General features: G+C 37.7%; 2 protein-coding genes across 4 annotated transcripts in view; one reads left to right on the top strand and one right to left on the bottom strand.

Moving 5' to 3' along the window:
• LOC143908202 (uncharacterized) overlaps positions 1 to 21,417 on the top strand; it is a 371,145-nt gene extending 349,728 nt beyond the window's left edge. For 2 of the 3 annotated variants that reach the window (XM_077425649.1, XM_077425647.1), the window contains one exon: positions 21,280 to 21,356. The gene's annotated coding sequence lies outside the window, so the exon portion shown is untranslated. Of the gene's footprint in view, positions 1 to 21,279 lie in introns of all 3 variants that reach the window. The other variant, XM_077425648.1, reaches the window with a different exon arrangement.
• Positions 1 to 21,454, bottom strand: part of LOC143908206 (uncharacterized) — a 66,639-nt gene that overhangs the window by 3,388 nt on the left and 41,797 nt on the right. The window lies entirely within an intron of this gene.

Raw genomic sequence — 21,454 nt, 5'->3', positions numbered from 1 at the left:
TAATAGAGTTATTTTCGCAGGCACATCGGCCGCCGGACCCGAGTTAATTAATGTCTAGCGAGGCATTAGAACTCTGTCCGCGGGGCAATGCAATATAAATAATAATAATTTGACCGAAAAATGCCGGAACATCCCTCCGATGATTATCTGCTCGTAAATCCCGGCATAAAGATATCGCGACTAAATTGCCGCGCGGAAGGGTTTCGAGGCGCTAAGAGGCGCGATGGAGGGGGTTAGAGGAAAGAGAAACGACGGAAAGAGAGATAAAGGTGAACGCACACGTACAGGAGGTATTACCGTGCGTTTGCCTTGCCCTCACAATCGTGGCGCGGTATAACCGTGTAGCGACGATGGTATTGCAATATAGACGGGGCGGCAACAGACCAATCACGCGCCGGCTACTAATTTGCTGGGCTCAAACAGCTGCCGTTCTGCCGCCTATGCGAAACCCCCGGTTTATACAGCAAGTATATATGCCTCGAATTCTCGATCGAGGTTTCGATCCCCCTCGGACTCACGCTGGGATATTCGATCAGCCATGGCCTTCTTCATTCCTTCTCGTGCTCTTATTCGGCTCGCGCGTCGCGCTCTTCTTCTCCTTCTTCTTGTCCCGATGCCCACTACCTACTCGCTGCTTGGACAAAACATTTCTTAATTGGGTTTCGTCGGAGGGTGATGCCTGTCCGGCTTTTTTGGGAGCAACCGCGGCTTCTACTGCTTCGATTATTTATTGAATTTCGTTCTTTTGTATAAGAAATTGAATACGTTTAGCTTGTGCATTGTTAAAACTTTTGTTACCGCTAATGTTCATTTTTTCTGGCTAATGTTGTCAAATGCGATATAGTCATTTACGATAAGGATTTACTATATATTATATAATGTATAATTATTTACTATAAGGATTTTTTGTTGCTTTTATAGAACTTCCCTTGCAGAGCGCGTTTGCAAAAAAACGATTTACGCTATTAAATGTGACTCGTGTAAATTGCGTTTCTTCTATTCTGAAATTTGTGAACATTTCCGCGATTAACGATTGTTAACAGTTTTGTATGTCGTAGCGTCTTCGTAATTCACCATGTCTGACAGTTAGCCCACGCAAGTGGAGATGCGTGAATAATAGCGCCACGAGCGTGGTATACTTGCTTTATAATGAAATCCCGAGGCTAAAGGACTGGTCTTCTGTTCTTGAGCCTTCCTTCAGTGCTCTATGATATATGCCGTCCACTATTGGACTATACCCAAGAGTCAATAGGATTTTAAAAGGCCATTCTTCTCACTCGGTCACTCCTACTAATAGTTTTCTATCTGTTATTGCGCATTGGTAACTAAACGGGTAAAATCGATCGGGTTATTAATGAAAAGCATACTAACTATATATTGTGACTTTTTTAGAAAACTTATTTACATAGTTTTTTATCTGAAAGTATGACTGCGACAGTCTGGAATTATTCAAATTAATATAGGCGTAAAATGTTATATTTATTCGAAGTAATATATTTTTTACATGTACGATTTACAATTCTGGACGAAAAATTATTACACGTTCCAAAATGCAGTTCTTTTTTATTGATATCAAAATGATTCTAAAAAAGTGTTTGGTTATTTTTCCTTTATAAAAATAAATTTTTTTATGTATAGTTAAAACATCTTTGAAAATAGTTTTCGCGAACTGCATTATTGTTAAGTTTTTTACGCGAATTATTTAATTGTAAAATTGTTTTTTGGAAGTTTTATAAAGAATAGAGATACAATTTAATATACCATTTACATATGCCTCACTGTTTATTATCATTGCGTATTCAGCTTTCTTCTTTGAATCAAACTATTTTTTTCCTCAATCTTTCTCCTTAGGTTTCGAGAAACTTTCGAGAAGGTTTTTTTGCATTGTTTCATAACTTTCACTCGTATTTCCGATATACGTTGTCACGCGATTTCAAACTAGACACACCTAAAAAGGAGCATAAAAAAGTCGACTACAAAAGAATTATATTTACGAGCAGCTGTGTGAATGCAAGCAGTTTCCGCATTCGTGACTTTTATTCCCATATTCTTTGGATCGTCATACTATCGTACACCCGGCTTATCCCTAATATTTTAAAATATAACTTACGAATTTATTTCTATTAAATTTAGAAAGTATCAATTTACGTAATCAATTACATACCGCTTAGTTCTTAATTTTTGTTTGTATGTTTGTATGTTTGTATGTTTGTACGTTTGATTGTGTTTGTATCATATTTCTATTACAGTAAAATAATAATTCACAAAGAAATATTATTAAATAATATAATAACCGATAACGTATGCGTTATATATTTTTCTATTTTAAATAATATCTTATTATAAAATTGCTGAATCAGGTATTGTGTTTAAAACAGAAGATGTACCCGGCGTAATTCATATGCAATGATTAATATCAAGTGCAATATCTTTGCAATAGCTATTATAATTGGATTAGTACCTTGGATGTTTCTTGTCGAAGAACACGTACGCCGGACCATAGGTAATCCAATAAGTGTCTAATAGCATCGATCTCTCAGACATTTAGTCCATTAGATTCCATGTTAGTTTATTGCTTCACGTTTTACAAGCTCGCCTAAGAGTACTTTTTGATTCCCCTCTGTGTTAGTCTTTCTTCCCTTAATTTTATTCTGTACTAATTGGTATTTACCAAAACGTTCACGCAATGCGCTGTTGCAAAATTTTTCGATTAACTTTAATAGCTTCAGTCTTTTTTGACAACTAATGTTACGTTCCTATATGTTTCACTTCTACATTTTGTAATCCGTTGTAATCCGATCGATATAGGGCATCAAGAAAGAAAAAAATTGTCTCTAAGACTCAGATTATATAAGTAAGGAGAAATCTTGGGGCTTGAGCGAGTCACACGCGGCTTTCATCAGGCGTGTTGTGTGAACGGCTCTTACAATTTATTAGTTAATCTTTGCATTCTATTGTTACGCTTCGTATTAAATCGTTAATCTTCTAAATTAGACTTCTTTATTTACCCGACTGCGGGAATGTCGCGAGTGAAATCGTGAATGGCGCTCAGGCTCTTACGGCACTCCGTCATATACATTCAATCAATGCCTGTATTTTGGTTACTCTGAAATATAGCCAATCTCGAGAATGCTCATCCCTGACTTTGAATCCCCTCCTCCCCTTTCATTCACCCCTCCACCGCACAGAGTCGGAAGCGCCAGTACTGTAATACTACGTCGAATATGCAAATCAATCCTATGGTTTTCAATGATTTATTATCTACTCGACGCAATTCGTTTAAGTGTATCACGATTTCATTTCAATTGAGCGACCGCGCTCATTGTTTATACTGTAATATATACCGTATTACTAATCCTTCTCAAGCGCTTACGTAAGTTGCGCTGGACGGAAAATTTCTGCGCGACTTAGCCAATCTTATAATGTCTAATGATTAATTCTCCGGGTCCAATTTCTTTAAGTGTGTTATAAATTGGCCGAGAATTAGACAGTTACTTTGATCAAGAAAAGGCGCACTTAAAAATTTATATGCGTGGGCGCACAGTGTGTGTGTGTGTGTGTACAGTTACACGCGGGCGTTTTTTAGACGCTCCGGTGAAACATGTTCGCTCACTCCATGCGCGAATTTAAATATAAGTAAAAGGCTTTACTGGCACAATCCAGGAGTATCGTCTTTCTTTCTGGAAGTTGATTTGCCTTGCATGAAGCTTAGAGGGGACTGCTTCTGCCGGGAATTCGCTTCATGACGTACAGGTCGGTCTCGTCCCTTCTTCCTTTTTCTTGGCAATAGAGGCAATGAGGAAGAAGAAAGAGAGAGAGGGAAACTTCGATCTCTCGGGTTCAACCTAGACATCGCGGCACTAACGTAGCTTTTTTAACGGATTTTTTGTTTCGCTTACTCTTCTTTCACAAGTAGTTTTTCTTTAAAAGAAAAAAAACAAGAAAATGCTTTGCCATTTTGTTTATTAATTTACCACGTTATAAACAGTTAACATCACGATATAAAAAGTTAATTTGTTTATTTTTGCAATTATTTACTATATTTGATTAATATTATCCACACCTGTGTGTGTCTTGTAATCAAAGTAACTTTTATAACTCAAAATATAGAAAATACCGGTATTGGCATTAACATAATCCTGTAACAGAATGACGCTATATATCTATCGAATATCTATCGGAATGCTTGCCCGAAATCCCGCAAATCCTTGCGGGTGCGGCGTTATCCTGAGCGAGCAATTTCTCGCGGGTTTCTCATTTAATATCAGCAATTTAACTACTTCAACATCGCGCCGCAAAAGCTATAAATATCAGCTATCGTGGTCCGGAGAACGATCGTTGTCGCGATAGGGATGCACTAGATCGTGGTTGCACGACTCAGCAATGGAAGCGCACTCTGAAAGGGAGGTAGGTAGACGAAGTTAGAGCGCGACAAAGAGACAGAGAAAGAAGAGGAGCCGTAGGGGGAGCATCGGTGCGGGAGGAAACAGTTGTAGAAGGGGTTCGCAACAGGGGATGGGGCGAAAGCGGAGGCAACGAGAGAGAAAAAGAGGTCGAATGAAACGCTAGGCGTTCAGGCTACAAGTACACTCCGTGCTCGCACGCTAGAAAGCTATACTTATACCTATAGGCAGTGGTGCATGGTGTGCCATGATGGCAGTAACTCCAGAATCCCAGGGCTTAAACTCGCCTAGCACCGAGGATCAGTGGGGAAACTTCCGTGCGCCGTGGCTTAAAGGCTTCGTGGTTGCTGCTCCCTTGCTTTCCGGGTAGCGGCAGCAACTTTTCGCCATGTTAATGGGCGCAATATGATCATACGTGGCGCGTCCGCGCGTATTTATATGCCGCGTTCTTACTGTACTCTTTTCACAGTTCTTAAACACGTAATTCTCGTTAGGGTTGAGAAACAAAGGTGACACTAAAGGAAAAGGCCGACAGCGGAAGAACTCGCGAGCGCGCTAGTTAAACGATGATTAATTTACAGAATAACACGAAGGGATGGGCTCGCACTTGCATATTAAAATGACAGTAATATGTGCCATGCCATATATGTCAACGACAATAACGCGGGGTATGATATAATATGCGGTGTATGACACATGAAGGCTACTTAATTAACCGATTCTATCAGAAGCAGAGTATATACACGCGTTTGCGTAATACGGTTGCTCTTTTAGGTAATGCTATTCAATTGTTATCGGAATCTTATTTGCATTACGTATAATAATGACTTCTACTTAACATTTTCTCCTCGTATCCTGCCACGATTAGCGATGCGCAAGGCCGGGAGAGAAGTATACCGTCGTTAATATAGACATTAATATTGACTGGCAAGTGTATCTAAGATATGCCGCGAGGGTAGAGGCAATCCAAGTCGGGAATAACGCTTGGGAATAGAATGCTCGGTCACGACAGGAATATAACGTTTAAGAATAAAAGATGAGAGCGAAGAAGGAAAGTACTTATTGCTTATTCATAAGAAGTCGGAAGAACGTTGTTTATGTCAAAATACCTGCGCGTGTCGAAATGTTCAAATAAAAAATCAGACATAATAAATAATATAGTTTGCGTAATATTATGATATTGATACAATTGCAGAAGATATATTTTAATTTTGTAATTTCATTGAGATTTTTAACGTAAACATTATACAAGTACGAATTTGATATTTGTTCCGCAATTAATTTTTAATTTTTATCGTACAACCAATTATTGAGAAAGTAAGCTACGATCTTTTTTTAATTTTTAAAATGGAATCAGCGGCCATAATTTCCGTGCGTTCGAAGTTTCGATCTTTTTCCGATCAGACCGCCCCTTTGAGAGGGTAACGCAAGATTTATTCGCCGTCTGGACACCATAGCGGACAACAAATATCACCAAAATGGCAGCATATGGTGTACGGTAACGCCATTCTGCCAGAACATCCGTAGGGATTTTCGAATTTTGTTCGTAATGATTGCACTCATAAAATCCGTATCTCAGTTGTGAGAAGGGACGAAAGCTTAATCAAAAACCACATATGCGACGTATCGGATTACGAAAGATTTAGAAGTTTTTTTATATCAAATTTTTCAAGAATATTTAAAAAAAAAATATTAGTAACTAATGAGATTTAAGCGGTTAAATTTTTGAAATGCGACTAATATGATTTTAAAGAGAAAATGGCTGATATATATTTTTTTCCATATTGCTTACAAGTATAACTGGCAGATGTAGGCATCGACATTCTAGAAACGTAGGCTATGGGGAGTTTCGGCTCCCCAATCGTTATGGCTGCATCCTTAGAGACGCACGTGGTACTGCGTATCGTATTACGCTTGTTCCACGTGCCAATAGCATTCACGTCCGCAACAATTTCCTTGATCAGTTCTCCATCGAATTACAATTACCAATTTATTCGGAAAACTCGTAAAGTATTAACTGTGACAGAGTTGTGCATCTGCGTCATATGTATTAGGAAGTATCCCTTGCATATCTCATATCACATTTTCTTTGTAACTTCGGTATATTTTTCAATCAAGTACTATTTCTAATGCAAAGTTAATTCTTTTATATTATGTTCATTAATCTATTCATATCGATTGCCTGTTAATCTAATTTTTTCTCATGTTTGCAGTTGTCAATTTTTTACATTAATAAAAATATTTTAAATTTATTTATATTTTTTATTTGTTCTCTCTCTCTCTCTCTCTCTCTCTCTCTCTCTCTTTCTTAAATAAATGAGTATTAATAAGTTTCTTATGTACTGTATATTTTTAACGTCGAACAAGCATTTTGCAGTGTTAATAATACAGTAACGATACGTGATTGCACAAGAAACATTACGCGGTCCGTAAGTTTGCGGGGAAATTTATTTGTCATCCATATTATAACTTTGCTCGACAGCCATTGATTACGAGCTAGGCACACCGTGCCTTATCTTCCCCTTACACGCTTGGGGATCAGAATCCCCCGGTCTGGAAATATTTCGTACATCCCCAAAATTAATATCTGTTGGTTCAATATCATCTGTCGACCACTTGTATCCGCATGGCAGCTTCGTTTGCGACTTAATAGCGGTGAAATGTAAGATGGTATTCCCCACAACTTCATTATAAGAAGGATAAGATTCAGGAGACTGTTATTATGTTAAAAATTTTTACTAAAAACTGAAATTTGATCAAGAGACACGGTAGTGTCTCGATCGCGCCAAGTACACGCGCAGCGCGAGATTATAAAAATTACGTCAATTTCATCATTATTTTCGTCAATATGAAGAAAAGTTATGAGTATTATAAAATTTATCGAACACTTTAAACGTATTCTTTGGCAATTATATAAATTGTATCGGCGTTTTTTTAAATATTTTTTAAAAATTATTTTATATCTTGTAAATAATTTTCTAAATGTTAAAACGTTAATAATCTAATAATTTAATAATATACAATAATGAAATTATGTACATAATAGTAGCAGTGTAAAATGTACGCATATATATTCTAAAGGATTAATAATGCATACCACAAATTTTAAAATCCAATTATTTACGAAATCCACAAAAGTTTGCGGTCGATGATCAAAAAGAATGTACAGCATCGTATTAAAACTCGTTTATGCTATAAGTAGGAATTTCAGATACTTGGCTCAATAATTTTTTTAACACGGCGACGAGCAGAATACGCAATGTATCAGGCAGTTTAATAATCGAGGTACAAGAGTATTCGGCTCACGGATGACGCGACGATGATGATCCGCCATTTCGCCGCAACTTGGGAGGTCCGCTCTTGATATCCCCCCTTCCTGCCTCCTCACCTGCCCCCTCATTTCTTCTTCGTACATGCGCTTCACTCTTTCGCCTCGCGATGCCTTTCAGTCTTCTTTTCTCCCTCCATCATTTCCATGGCTGCCTTTCTTAACTGTTTGTCGTTCCATTCTTCTTTCTCACTCCTCATTTAGATGTCCCTCTTTATTGTACCCGGTCCTTCTCTATCCCTTTTTTCTCTTCTTCGTGTTCTACCTTCCTTGCTATTTTCTATGTCAGGTAGACTTCTATTCTCCGTGTTTCGAATGAATAACATAACCATTGGAATATCAACTAACAACATTGGAAAACAACTAATCAACTGTATTATATTAAGAGAAAACAACAAAAAAAAATGATCGAAGGTTATATTATATATATATATATAAGTCAATATCGCGACATTAAATAATATACATATTATAAACGTTAAAAAATGCAATTTTACATCATTGACTTTGTAGAAATAATCGCTAGAATGGTAATTTAAACTGCGCAGATTTCTTTACATTTCTTCTTCCATTAAATTCAATTTATGTTATAATTCACCAATTATTAATGATTAAGACAAAAAGGGAAAAAATACTAAAGAAAAACGAGTTTCAATAAACGAGGTGGCACAAAACCGCATCGGTGAACATATAACAACTACATGGATGTAACGTCTGATGTAATAACCAGCAATTTGTGAAAAGAACTTTTAGTTAGGGAACTCGCGTAGCCATACTTTCGTGAGAGACTCGGAGAATGAAAATGCAGAAAGGGACGACGAAGAGGTGGAAGCGAAGAAGGTGAAGAGTAACGAAGGAATGGTTTGAGCCACACTTGACTGGTCGGAACGAGAATAATTACTATAGGAGGAGCTAAGCTCGCGCGTCTTACGGAGATTTTGTGATGCGATAGTGTTACGTAAAATTAAATATCGGTACACAAAAAAAATTCTATTGTTAAAAAAGTAGAAGCAGGTACCACAACGCTTGTTTATACTTGTTTTTTTTCTTCCGCAAAAAGAAGATGTAATTACTGTTTTCCGCAAATTAGCGAGTAGCGATGATAGCCACAAGTTTACAAGGGTAAAGCTACAAGTAATGAGACGAAGAATTATATTGCGTTATGAAAAACAAGTAAAACCGAATAAATGGTCTCGTTTACTGTAAGCGGAAAGGCAGCTGAGTATGCGATAATAATGGTGGTATCGAATGCGTTAGAAAACTCGGTGAGAAAAGGCTAAAGATATCTTTACAACAACTCAATGGTCTACTGGATGTAGACCGATATAATGATTAGTTACGTTTGATCTCTACATCTCTTGGTAACTCCTGCGTGCTACTATGTTTAGGGCACGCACATTTAAGATGATCGCTTCTCGAACATGTTCTATAGATATATATCTTATATCTTTCTTATATCTAAACATCTTTTTTCTTTTCTCAAGTTTTTATATAAAGTTTTAAATTTCAAAACTATTTCTTGAAAGTATCAAAATATTCAAAATTAAAGTGTGTATAAGTATTAATCACTTTTGCGTTATTTTGATAAGAATTTTTTTATTTTTATATCTCTTAGAGGGATATTATCTTAAAAAATAAAATTTTTTCAATTCTCATTCCTTTCTGGATTAAAATTGTGGTTAAGCAACATTTCGTGTGCACTATAATGTTAACGAGACTGCCGATGATCACAGCAAATAGCGTGATACAAGCAGCTTACTGTAGGGCTTATGATTACAGCAGCTTACAGCAGTAATTTTATTAACGCTTAACTACGTATCGATTGAATCAAGTTACCTCTAACATTAATAAAATTGTCGACGAGTTTTCATGCCTTATGGGCATTATGCTACTACCTAGTGGTTTGCATCTTTTCACAATTATTCACAGTATATTTACAACGATATTGTAATGGTATCAATGTGTATAATTCTTTACGCATATACATGCTTTTTAGTCACTTTCTTTAATGTTGCTGAGATTTTTTTAATAACATGGTAATTACACATACACACGTGTGTTGCCTTAAAAAAGCAAAAATGAAAATTATGTTATTCAAACTTTGCTAAAGACTACAGTCCAAAACGATATATAATGCTTTTGATATATTTATATATGCTAATTTAAATACATTTTTCCTAATTATCATCAATCTTAAATTACGTCATTTCATTAAACTTTTATTATATCACGTCGTAAAAGCCCAGAAATCGCGCGATGCTAATTTCATCGTTTTAATACATTATCATTAATCAATCTGTTGTATAGACAGGGATAATATTCCGGTGTAATTTATGTAATCCCTCCGGAGAGTAACCTTGGCGCGAGAGTGAGTAACAACGATAAAGTTGCCGCGGCGTCAATGATTGGTTGGTTTTCGATACCGCGAATCGAGTTCTTGTAAAAGGGGCTTATCTATAGATCAAGATTGGAAAGAAATTGATGAATCTTTATCGCAGTTGTGGGATGCACACGATTATTATTTAATTGATATGATATCAATGAAAAGTATTTTTTTATCATAACTCGAACTTTACAAAGTTCCGTATCCTTTGCGATCATAAACTGTCTATAATAAATCAAATGTACAGACTGCCCAATTTAAAACGCAATTGGAAATTAATTTTATATTTATGTTATTATAATTATTATTGGAATATTATATATTGTTACAAAAATAAAAGAAGAAATTATAATTGATAATTATGAAGAACTTGACAGTGTAAAAAATATTATCGGACATATATGCACATTTATTGAAGAATATGTAATTGCTAATACAGTTGAACAATTTCTAATTAGTCGCGCTTGTCTCGCAGAACATATATTAGTTATTGACTTTAATTAACCCGAGCGTTCGAATGAAGAAGCTCGCGTTTGTTAATTACCGACGCAGTCGATCGATGTGTTCAAATTCGACATTTATCAGACGAAAGCCGAAGACGAAATTTATCGGCGATACTTGCACCACAACCAATCTGGTTTGCAACATGGCGTGTTGGCGAAACAGAGTGGCGCGGTAGAGGGAATTGGTAGGAGGGCATGGGGTAGCGCGAGAGGTAGGGAGGCAGGAAGGGGGTATAGAACGAAAAAAGAGTCTCATCGCAAGGGCTGGCCCCGCGGGGACTAATTTTTATTTTCCCTCTTTTCCAGTAAGTGCTCCGCGTCCACCTATTTCTCATAAATTTGAATTAATTTACATGCATTTGAATTTAATGCACCGCCATGCTTTATCAAAGCAATTAAGCTTTTAAGCGCGCATTTGCATTAATCCAATGTTTACAATTACGGCACGAACCTCTTTTTCGAGCGCAGCCCGGGTTATTCCCCCACCTCTGGCGACGCTACTGCCCGACTACTGCCGGGGAGACTTAAGATATAGATTGGTGTCCTATCTCTTATGTTATATTTCATCAAGTTAATGAATTTATCACTAATGAACGATCTTGAGAGGAGTAATGCACCGCCCTAAGTCATTGAGCGTACTAAACGATTCATGTACGTGCATGACACGATAAGAGCTACATAATTAATATTAATATCTGCTCTTCGCACGGATTGCTTATCGTGTATCTTCTTCGTAATAAATATTTATAATTTATATATAACGCACGTTACGGTAATATATTTTCTATAAAAATTGCAGAAAGGTATTTGGCTAACGCATCATTACAAGTACACACGAAGTAAAATTCTACTTCGTCGTATGATATCTATCATTTTTTATATTACATTGCCTTCTTTTTTATTTATATTCGTTGATCTTCTTGTAGCTAATCTTTTCGAAGAATTTTTCCGCTATCAATTTTCAAGATTTGTAAGAATTTGTTAAAGACTCAAATGTAGTAACTGCAATACAGTATGATTTACGCTAATTAAGATTCTAGCGAATATTGCGGATTGGTAAATTATGAAACTACATAGAGAGCATTTTTTGCAATATTTAAGGTAGCGATCTGTGATAATAGCATGGTAGGGTACCGCACTATGTAATACAATAATTTAATATACACAATGCTTTCTAGTTTAAAAATATAAAGGTCTAAAAGTAACTAACGAAATAAGAATAATAGTGTATTTTTGAAAAAAATTACTTAAATAAAAGATATTTTAAACTTCGTATTTGATTGATCTTACTATTTTCTTCTCCCTCTGTGACACTTTTGCTCTCGCTTTCTCTCTCTCTTTTCCAATATACCCTCACGAAAGAGGGTATATTGTCTCGTGGACATGGGCGTAGGTATGAGGTTAGTATATCTATAGATATAATATAGGGAGTGAAGCCCTATTCAAAGCGAATGATTCAGTGGCCGCTGCTGCGCTTGGATAAGATCTCGTAGCGTGCCGCCTCGTCCATCTTAACCGCGAGACCGGCCAACCTGCAACAGCTAACCATTCGCCAACCAACCGGACCGAACCAACCCTTTCCGTTTTTTCGCCCTTTTGCGCGGAATCGCGGAATCTAGATAATCCATAGCGTGTCGGGGAGTTCGGTCGAAGTCCCGGACATCTCGATAGAACCGGAGACTCATTACGCGTCGCTCGATAATCCGATCCGTCTCGCTCAACTTTTTCGCGGAGTATCCGTTATTTTTGGATTTGGTGAGCCACGCACATGACAGACTTTTTAATATGCCGGAAAGGTTGCCGCGGAGAACATTTTTGGCAGCTCGCTCTCGCGTATTGCGGATATGTGTGAATGGATTATTACGCGAGTAGTTCACCCTCCAACTTTCTTGATTTACGCGAGTTCATTATTATTTTCGTGCTATGGAACAATCGCGCCTTTTGCCCTCTTCCGCATTTCCGTCTCTATAACCCTCCCTTCTTTTTATTAGTCTACGAGAGATGAAAACTATATACTACTGGAATACGTTGAATAACGGAGCAAATTTTTTCTTCACTGTAACTCTACATTTTATATTGAATATTTGTTAGAAACTTTTTTAGGGACCTAATTGCAATAAAAAAGAGATAAATATTACAGGTTATAATAACGTTCTTATCTTAAGAAGTTCGCGTCATAGCAATTATATATATTCGCTGTGTCGTCATCTTGCATCTCCAAAGCTATGAGCTCGCAGAGAGATATTTCGTCCCAAGATTGTCTTTTTGCGGCTCTTTAAATGCGAACAATGTTTCGTTCTGCTATTATATCGCGCGCGCCACGTTTTAAATTTTCGACGCGTCAAGTATAATTTGCTCTCCCTACGAAATTTCTCAAACCTGTCCGTAGCAATCACTAGTAATTGCGCACTGGGATAGTATCTAACGTATCGTTTCCGAAAATCCAAATTCAAAGTGCAGTTCAACCGGACGATAATCATAGTTTCTTGCAGGTTAAACGCGCGATGGCGTTTTATTCGTCGGAACCGGCTCTTCCCCCTTCCCCTTCAGGCAGCGCTTGTACGTACTGGTAGGCCCCCCGGGGCTTCGTCGAATCGCAAGAACAGGAGACCTGCCTTCTATGTCTTGCTCCGCTCTGAAAGAAGCCTCTGTATCACAAAAGAACGTAAAAAGGTTCGCCGGCAATCCGTATCCCCGCTTGCAAATTATCAAATCATCTAGTCCGATATACTTATTAATGCGTATAAGTTAAGTCATTACCCTGAGACACGTAGCCACGAGGGAATACGTAGGAGATTTACATCGCTCTCCCTGCCGTTTATCTCGATCTATAATTAGAACGTCGGATATCTCGAAAAGCTTCATCAAAGAGACAATCTTCGTAATTTATCAAGTAAACGCGTTTGGGCGTCTGCAGAAACGGCTGATTAGCTCTAATCGTTGCCACTTCGTTTACGAATTAATAATAATGCATCCGACAGTCCGAAAGGAAGATTCGCATTCGGAATTACGCGGCAAAATTCTCGCAACTTTGTGCGTTAATCCAAACAGCTTTCTGTGGAGACGGAATGCATTTGTACGCACCCACTGCGATCTTCTCTTCGAGGGCCATGGCCGCAGAGTTGGAAATAAGGCGGCAATAAAGCATATGTAAAATATATTCTTGAATTCCTTTTAGGACGCAGATATATGTGGATGGTTCGTGGGTCGGTTGCCCGCTGGTAACCATGTCCCCCCTTCCTCTTACAACAGGCGGATACGCATACGCGTCGACTTTGTGTGCGTGTTACCAGGCATGCGAGTTTATAGATGCGTGGCGATGTAAGTAAGACAGACGATCCGTTTCATTAGAAGGTGTCGCGACGTTACCCACCTGTATTGGGCTCTCCACCATCTTTCGTCTTCGAAATGTCCTTTTTTGGTCTCTCGCTTCTTTCGGTGATTATTTACGCTCAAGAGAATACTTTGCCAAGCGTCTGTCTAATAATAGTCGAACGTAAAAAAATGTCATAGGAAAATCGTAAATTCATTGACAAAATAGCGCCATTGTAATAACGATGGGCATTCAAAATAAACAAGGTGGAACAATGGGAAATACGTCAAATCGTAAACCATCGTTTCTCTTGGACGAGATTTTCGCACGAGGAAACAACAATGACTTTGGGTAGAACTTTGTGGAATGGAAACCCTGGGCGTGGAAACGAAAAGCAACAAGAAAGGGAAAGTTCGTCGTTTCTTTTCCCCCGCCGAATCGGGGAAACGAGGGAGACGGAGAAAGATGTACGGAGCCGCGAGGTGTCGCCTTACAACCGGCTCGGTTCGCTTACCTATGCCGAGCCTCCTTTGCATGCCATCTCCACCACCATCTCACTTCGGCTTGCTCCTTTTGCTTGCCCCGTCCCACAGCGTTCTCCTTCTCTTCCCTTTCGCTCGAGATGCACCGTTGCGTTCGGTCTTTGCATAATTATTACGATTACCGCGAGTAGCAGCTGGCTCGTTGTGGAGAAGCCACCTCGTATCCTCCCTCCCTCTCTTTCGCCTTCTTCTTCTCCTCCTCCTCCCAGCTTCCTCTTTCTTCCTTTCGCTCCCGTTCTCCATTTCGCTCTCGTTGTTCGAGTGTCAGGAAACGAGAGATGAAAAAGAGTAAAAGAGGAACGGCTTATGTTCGCGTGTGTGTGTTAATTAAATTTCTTGAGGGGATACACGCGAAATTATCGTCAGGATCTCTGCCGACCACTTTTTGCTCGCAATTAATTGCGTGCTTCGACAGACTGTCAGCCAATCAGTGTCTTCGTTCCGTGTCATCAGATGCGGCGATGGATGAATTACAACGAATCACGTAACTCAGAAGCGCGTTAATGATATTCCGTCTACGGATCGAGTCACGTACTTCATTAAAACGCAGAGGACGAGTATTATTTTGAGTAGTATACGAATGACGGCTGATGATCGACCTTCGTTCTGTTTCGACAATGCAAATCGCAACTACCCAATGTGCTGATTATGATCAGCAAATTATTCAATTAAAAATGTGTTTAGAATACATTCGTAGATTGCAAATGGTCAGTTATAATTATATATAATATGCGGTACGAATGATTGATTTTGTGGTTTTGTAGAAACATGATTTTATATCAAATCATTTTTTCGGAGGATTGGATATTAAAATATTACGTAATTATTATTTATAAAGATAAAAAATATTGATAACGATTAAATATATAAAAGCTAATACAAATTTCCAGACAACTTGTACGATGCGATATTATGAAAATCTTGGTCATTTCTTTCATTATTTCCGCTTACTCAGATGTCTCACTTGCGTGGGAGTAAAGTCGCCACCTTGCTCGCGGCGCTTATTTAAAAAGTGCTCGCACGCTAAAGCTGATATCTTATTCTCGAATAGGCTATAGCTCCCTTCGGTCCTCTTATGGTATATCCCACTAGCTACTGGCGGCATTCTTGTCCGCGTCGCATAATTTCTCCCAGTGTATGCTGCATCGTTTTACGCGATTGCACGTAAGAACGAGTTTACCAAATCAACTTTGTATTTCGAAATCACACGGTCTGAAAAGATTACTCCACTTCACACAATATATAATTCGATAACTGGCTTGATGAATCTTCTTGAGTATAAATATATATTCTTTGTATTTGTTAAATGATAAGTTTTTTATAAATGACATATGTATATGTGATTTATAGGTCTTATACTGCAGTTACAAATTTTATTATTTCAAGCAATCGTAAACTCAATTTCTCTAAATATTTTTCTTTCTCAATATTTTATTATAATTTGAATTATTCGCTCGACTTATTGCTAACGTAAGAAACGTTAAGTTTATTACACGCAGCAACGAGATGCAGCAGAATTTTATAAGCGTTTTATCTGACCACTAATCCTACTGGTAGCCGTAGAAGAAATATACGTCTTTGCTGTTCCTCATTTGCGAGTGTCAACCCTTAGTTTATTTATGCCGCCAGGTTTTTAGCATGTATTTATGATCGTTGAGGTTTCCGTCGTCACACCCCGAGAGGTCGCGTTGCCTCTCCCCTAAAAGAGAGACGATGTCTCGGTAGTGTAATGCCGCGCTCTTCGTTAGTCTCCGTTGTATATAACTTATTAATTACGGTTGACTAATGCGCTCCAGCTGTGCCACGTAGCAACATCTTACCTTCTCCCTTCGTCCGCCAACTTTCTCCCAGTGCTTTCTTGGCAGCCCCTGAGAGAGGAAAGAGAGTATGAAGAGAGACAAAGAGAGAGAGAGAGAGAGAGAGAGAGAGAGAGAGAGAGAGAGAGCGAGAAGAAGAGAGTAAAGAGAAGGAGGAGACGCCCTGGCAGAAAACGAGACGAAGGTCCTGGTAGAGCGTGAAAGGGAAGGGAGACGTGGAAGGGAATCTGGGAGGTATGGAAGAAGGTGGGAGAGAAGAGAGTAGAACGCGAGGGACGCTAGGCAGTAACTCACGCCCCCGAGAGGATTACCTACCTTGGCAAGGCTGGAGGAGGGTATATCCCACGTTGAGCTACGATCTTGCTGCGTAGCTACGCGTTCCTCATACCAAGTGTCCTCGGTACTCCCATGCCGCGTGCAAACAGGGTTCTTCGAGAGCGTGAGCGCGTTCCGGATGGCACCGGAAGACCAAAACTGGTGATACGTGAACGGACTGTAGCGCCTCAAATGAAACGGAATATTGTTGTAGGATATGCTCAAAAGGGGCATTTAATGTTAAGTATTTCCAAATGAAGGAAACTAAGGAAGTAAAAAAAGAGTCGATATAATTTATAATACAGAAAGATGCGTCAAACGGGCATATTCGTATACGATTATTTATTCCATTAATTTTTATTGCCATGTTTGTAAAAATACAAAAATTAATTTAAGATATATTTTAACTTTAAAAAATAATAGCACGTATATTATAACAGAGTACGTAACAGTACATACTTACTATAAATACATGCATTGTTTTATATAACATTAACATCTCTTGAGTTAAGGTTACATACGTTTGACAGGCCTAAAACTAGGTCAAAATTAACGAATTTATTGTGGTAAAATTATATATATATTTTTTAAATAAAAATACTTATCTTATAAAATAGTCTTTTGAGAATGTTTTTCAAAAATCGAGGTTCTGGCAGCTATTTTCTCGAACGGTGTTTGTAAAAATGTAAAAATACCGCGTTCGCGGTATCAGAGATACCTCTCACGTAAAATGAAAAAAAATTTTTAAATTATAATAGATGGAGAAAACTAGTGCTTGTCATAGCCGATTTTAAAAATATTGAATATTGCGAAATTATGCGATTTTTAACTACGAAAATCTGTCTTCTTTTATTTATAAAAAAAACTAAGTCATAAATAGAAAATATTCTATGGCAAGCACTAGATTAATGTATTGAGAGTAACTGTAAAAAATTTCATGTAAATCGGTTCATTAGTAGGTATCCGAGATATTTCTGATGCTGATTTTTAAAACACTGTTTCGGGAAAATAGCTGCCAAAACCTCAATTTTTGATATTTTTTATTTAAAATTTCGGGAGATATTCTCAAAAGACTATTCTACACAAGACATGTATTTTTATTTTTTAATAAAACAGAATTTACGTGCAATAAAAGTACGTTAATTTTGATCTAGTTTTAAGGCCTGTCAAACGTATGTAACTCTTTAATATATTCTATGCAAGTAATAGTTTATTGAAAATTTATCAAATTAATTAGTACAGTTAAAAGTTTTTCAAATTTTAAATTAAAAAAAAAACATTACAATTGGAAAACACAAGTGCATAATAATAATACAGTATCTACATTCATTTAATCTTTGTCTATATATAAGATTTTTGTCTTTATTATGTTTCAAAAATATAATTCGATCTGGTTAAAATTCTATATATAACGTATATGTATTCGAACATTAATTATTATTTAATTTGGAAGCAAGAAATACAAGGCCTCCCTACGATTGATGTATCGTTAATCTTACATACAAAAACTGCCCAACGTTGCGGAAACTCGAGGGGGTAAGCCTACAGGAGATATCTCAGGAGGAACTCTGGGAAGTCCTTCATGGACCCAATTCACTTACTTTGATTTGATTGGTCCCATGTATGATTCGACTCCGTATATATACGTGTACGTAGCACGGGAGGGAAGCGGAAAAGGAGTGAGGGTTACCGAAGGCAAGCTTTGGCATTGTGTTTTGCAAAGTTATATCGGCAAATCCCCAGCAGCAATCAACGTATTGGCTGTTCTTGTTAGAGTTGGCAACCAGTTAAGTCGTTCCCTGCCTCAGTTTATGGTCGAATACGTCGAAACTCGGCAGATCTCTTTCAACCGGCATTCCCCTTCACATTTGAAACTGTTCTCAACGATCCGAAAAAAGCATTTGATTACTTGGTGAAATTTTTTTCATTCAACAATCCGAGTTCCAAGTTTGATCTTTCCAATATATTGTTCTTTTCAAGATCATTTTCCTTTTTAGCGTGTGCTTTTTGTAACGATACAAGAATTGGTTAGAACGAATTGAATTAATAATTATAAATTGACGAATATTTGAAATTTTTTAAATAATTTCGAGAGTTTGTAAAAGAAAAAAAGTTTATCTCTCACAATATTTCGTGATATGATGACTTTAAACTCTTTTTATTACAACTCAGACTTTTGGAAGAACAATTCGTCGGACGAAGGTTTTCGCGATGTTGAAATTTTTTAGAATATACGGGCAAACATTTTTCAAGAAAGGCGTGAATAACGACCGAAATATTTTTCGCTCTTCTAAACGTGCTCCACGGTTTTCCCACTTTGCTGTTCAGCCAGCCAATCCCTCCCGGCATGCCTTGCCGATCTCCTTCTTCTTTGTTCCTCCAAATGAAAGCATTTTAGGGTCTCAGCATAAAATTTATCCACCCCTTCGGTTAAACAGCTATACGCATCTCTTTTTACTTCACGGGGAGTGCGGTAATCTTGATATTTCATCCCCTAATTTCGTTTAGTACGCGATATCTCATGGATGAGACGTCATGCAGAGTAAGATTCCTAATTTGAATTTGAAACATGTAAATGCGAGCAAATTATTAAAAAGGAAATATAATTTCTATATATCGGTATTATGCACTTTTGCAAAATTTGTGTAAATATATTTCCTATATAGATGTCTCATGAAAAATAAAGAATTTTATTATTCATTAAATTAATTAACAAGTCAAAAAATATATAAAGTATTTTTCTTTTTTTTTTATCTTTTACACTTTACAGTTTTATGTTATAAACTTTTTTTTGTAAGAGAAATATTATTTTCTCTACGGAAATCTTAATTAATCTCTAAATCTCTAAATCTTAATTTACAAAATAATTAAGAATGAATCGCTATACGTATATAATAAATAGCAAGTAGTGTTACAGTATTCTATATTTCTTATTTGCATACATATAAGAAATTGATTTAATTAGGATAGAGAGCTTTTAATTTTATTTATATAAAGTTCGAAAAAGCCTATCGCTCTTGATCTACCTCGTTCACGTTTCGGAACGTACGCGTGCCAATAAAATACATGGAGAGAATGATTCTGCCGGGGATAATAGGAAGGTTTGATAGAAGATTCCGAAATGGAAGGGAACCAGACTCGATGGGGTCCGTGTGACAAATAACCGTTAAAAACGCAGCGCCGTAACTCCACACCCTCCCGCGCGGTGCGAACCCGGCATGACAACCTGGCGTGAGAATCGTGGGGGTGTCACAGGGTGACAAAGGGGACGGGTAGAGATGCCCAGAGGGGTAGTAGCCTGGACGGTAGAACACTTGATTACGTCGCGATAACAGACATCATGCTGATATAAACTTTGTTTTAGTATGATATGGATACAATGGCTGTTTGGAATTGTAACTGTATATCCATGAGTCGTGCGCCATGTGACTTTGTACGTTTTCTACATTTTGATAACAGATCAACATAGATCAACTTGAAACGTTACTTTATTACACGATTTGTTTTATATCAAGACGTTGAAACACACATTAATCTTGCGTATTTGAAAGCAAGTTGCTATATCGCAATCGTATGTTACAACTCTTTTTAGGGTTGTAACACTATGAGTCTATTTATAAACCTTTAAGTTTTTGTCATGTTTAATATCTTTATTAACATGCATTTGAGGTTTTTAGTAAGCACTATTCTGCTAGTAGTTATATATCAGGAGATATTATGTGGAAGACTATAAAAATAATATATATATATTTGCATTTTTTATTTTTGATCAAACCATTGATCAATTATACTTTTCGAGTGGACCGATCCAAGTCGAACGCGGAAGGATAAGCCGATAGAGCGAAAGTCGTTATATTATGGATATTTATGCACTTGGGCACGCACCGTATGCGAGCAAAAATAGAGTAAAAGGAGTCTGCTTACGGCCGAGAAGAGAGGTTGGTTTAGGTTGGATACCGGTGGCAGAGGTGAAACGGGAGGGTTTTTACGAGGCAGTAATGGCCGATAAGGTGAGCTTGCGCCCCCACCGTCGGGGCTTACTCCGCTACTGTACCCAAGTGACTGTTCAACAGTACCTATTCGCTGTCGTATACTCCCTTACTTTCTCTCGGAACGACTCGTGCCACGCTTTATTTTAAGTCGTTTACACATTTTCTTTATCGGCACGAGCCTCGTTTATATCGCCGCGTCTGATATTCGCAATCCGAAGCGCTATGGGATATCAGGGATATCGTTAGAATGCTCTTTTAATAAGTATTTTAAGTTGCAGCTCGTAAAGATAACATAACTTGTTTTACAACAAGATAAGCAGCAGAAATGGGATGACGTGACGAGTCGATGAAATCTACACACTCAAGTCCCATCTCGCCAATATACATTTCTCTTATTAATTTTAAACTTGAACTTCAAGTACTTTGACGACGTTTATGCGGAGATATGGTTTACATGTTGTTATTATTAGCGAAATAATGAAATATTTTTCAACGTGCCATCTTGTCTGAAATGCAATTCGCGCGCGCGCGGTGTATTGAGAAGAGTCAATTAACATTTTCTGAAAAATATCATTTTCTCAAGCGCTATTTTATTTGTAATTCTTACGGGAATCGGGTAGATGTAGCATGAAAAAGAAAAAAAACGAAAGAGCCCGCCGCAACTCTGGTTTCGTTGTTTGCAGGGGCGAACGGAATGCGCAGGCGCGGCCGACAGACCTACACGCGCTACCAAACTCTGGAGCTGGAGAAGGAATTCCACACGAACCACTATCTCACCAGGCGGAGGCGGATCGAGATGGCACACGCGCTCTGCCTGACGGAAAGGCAAATCAAGATCTGGTTCCAGAATCGGCGAAT

The sequence above is a fragment of the Temnothorax americanus genome, unplaced genomic scaffold (genome assembly GCF_048541705.1).
Source record: "Temnothorax americanus isolate GAGA-0224 unplaced genomic scaffold, ASM4854170v1 Scaffold9, whole genome shotgun sequence".
In the NCBI taxonomy this organism is placed as follows: domain Eukaryota; kingdom Metazoa; phylum Arthropoda; class Insecta; order Hymenoptera; family Formicidae; genus Temnothorax; species Temnothorax americanus.
This window is presented reverse-complemented; position numbering and strand designations above follow the sequence as displayed.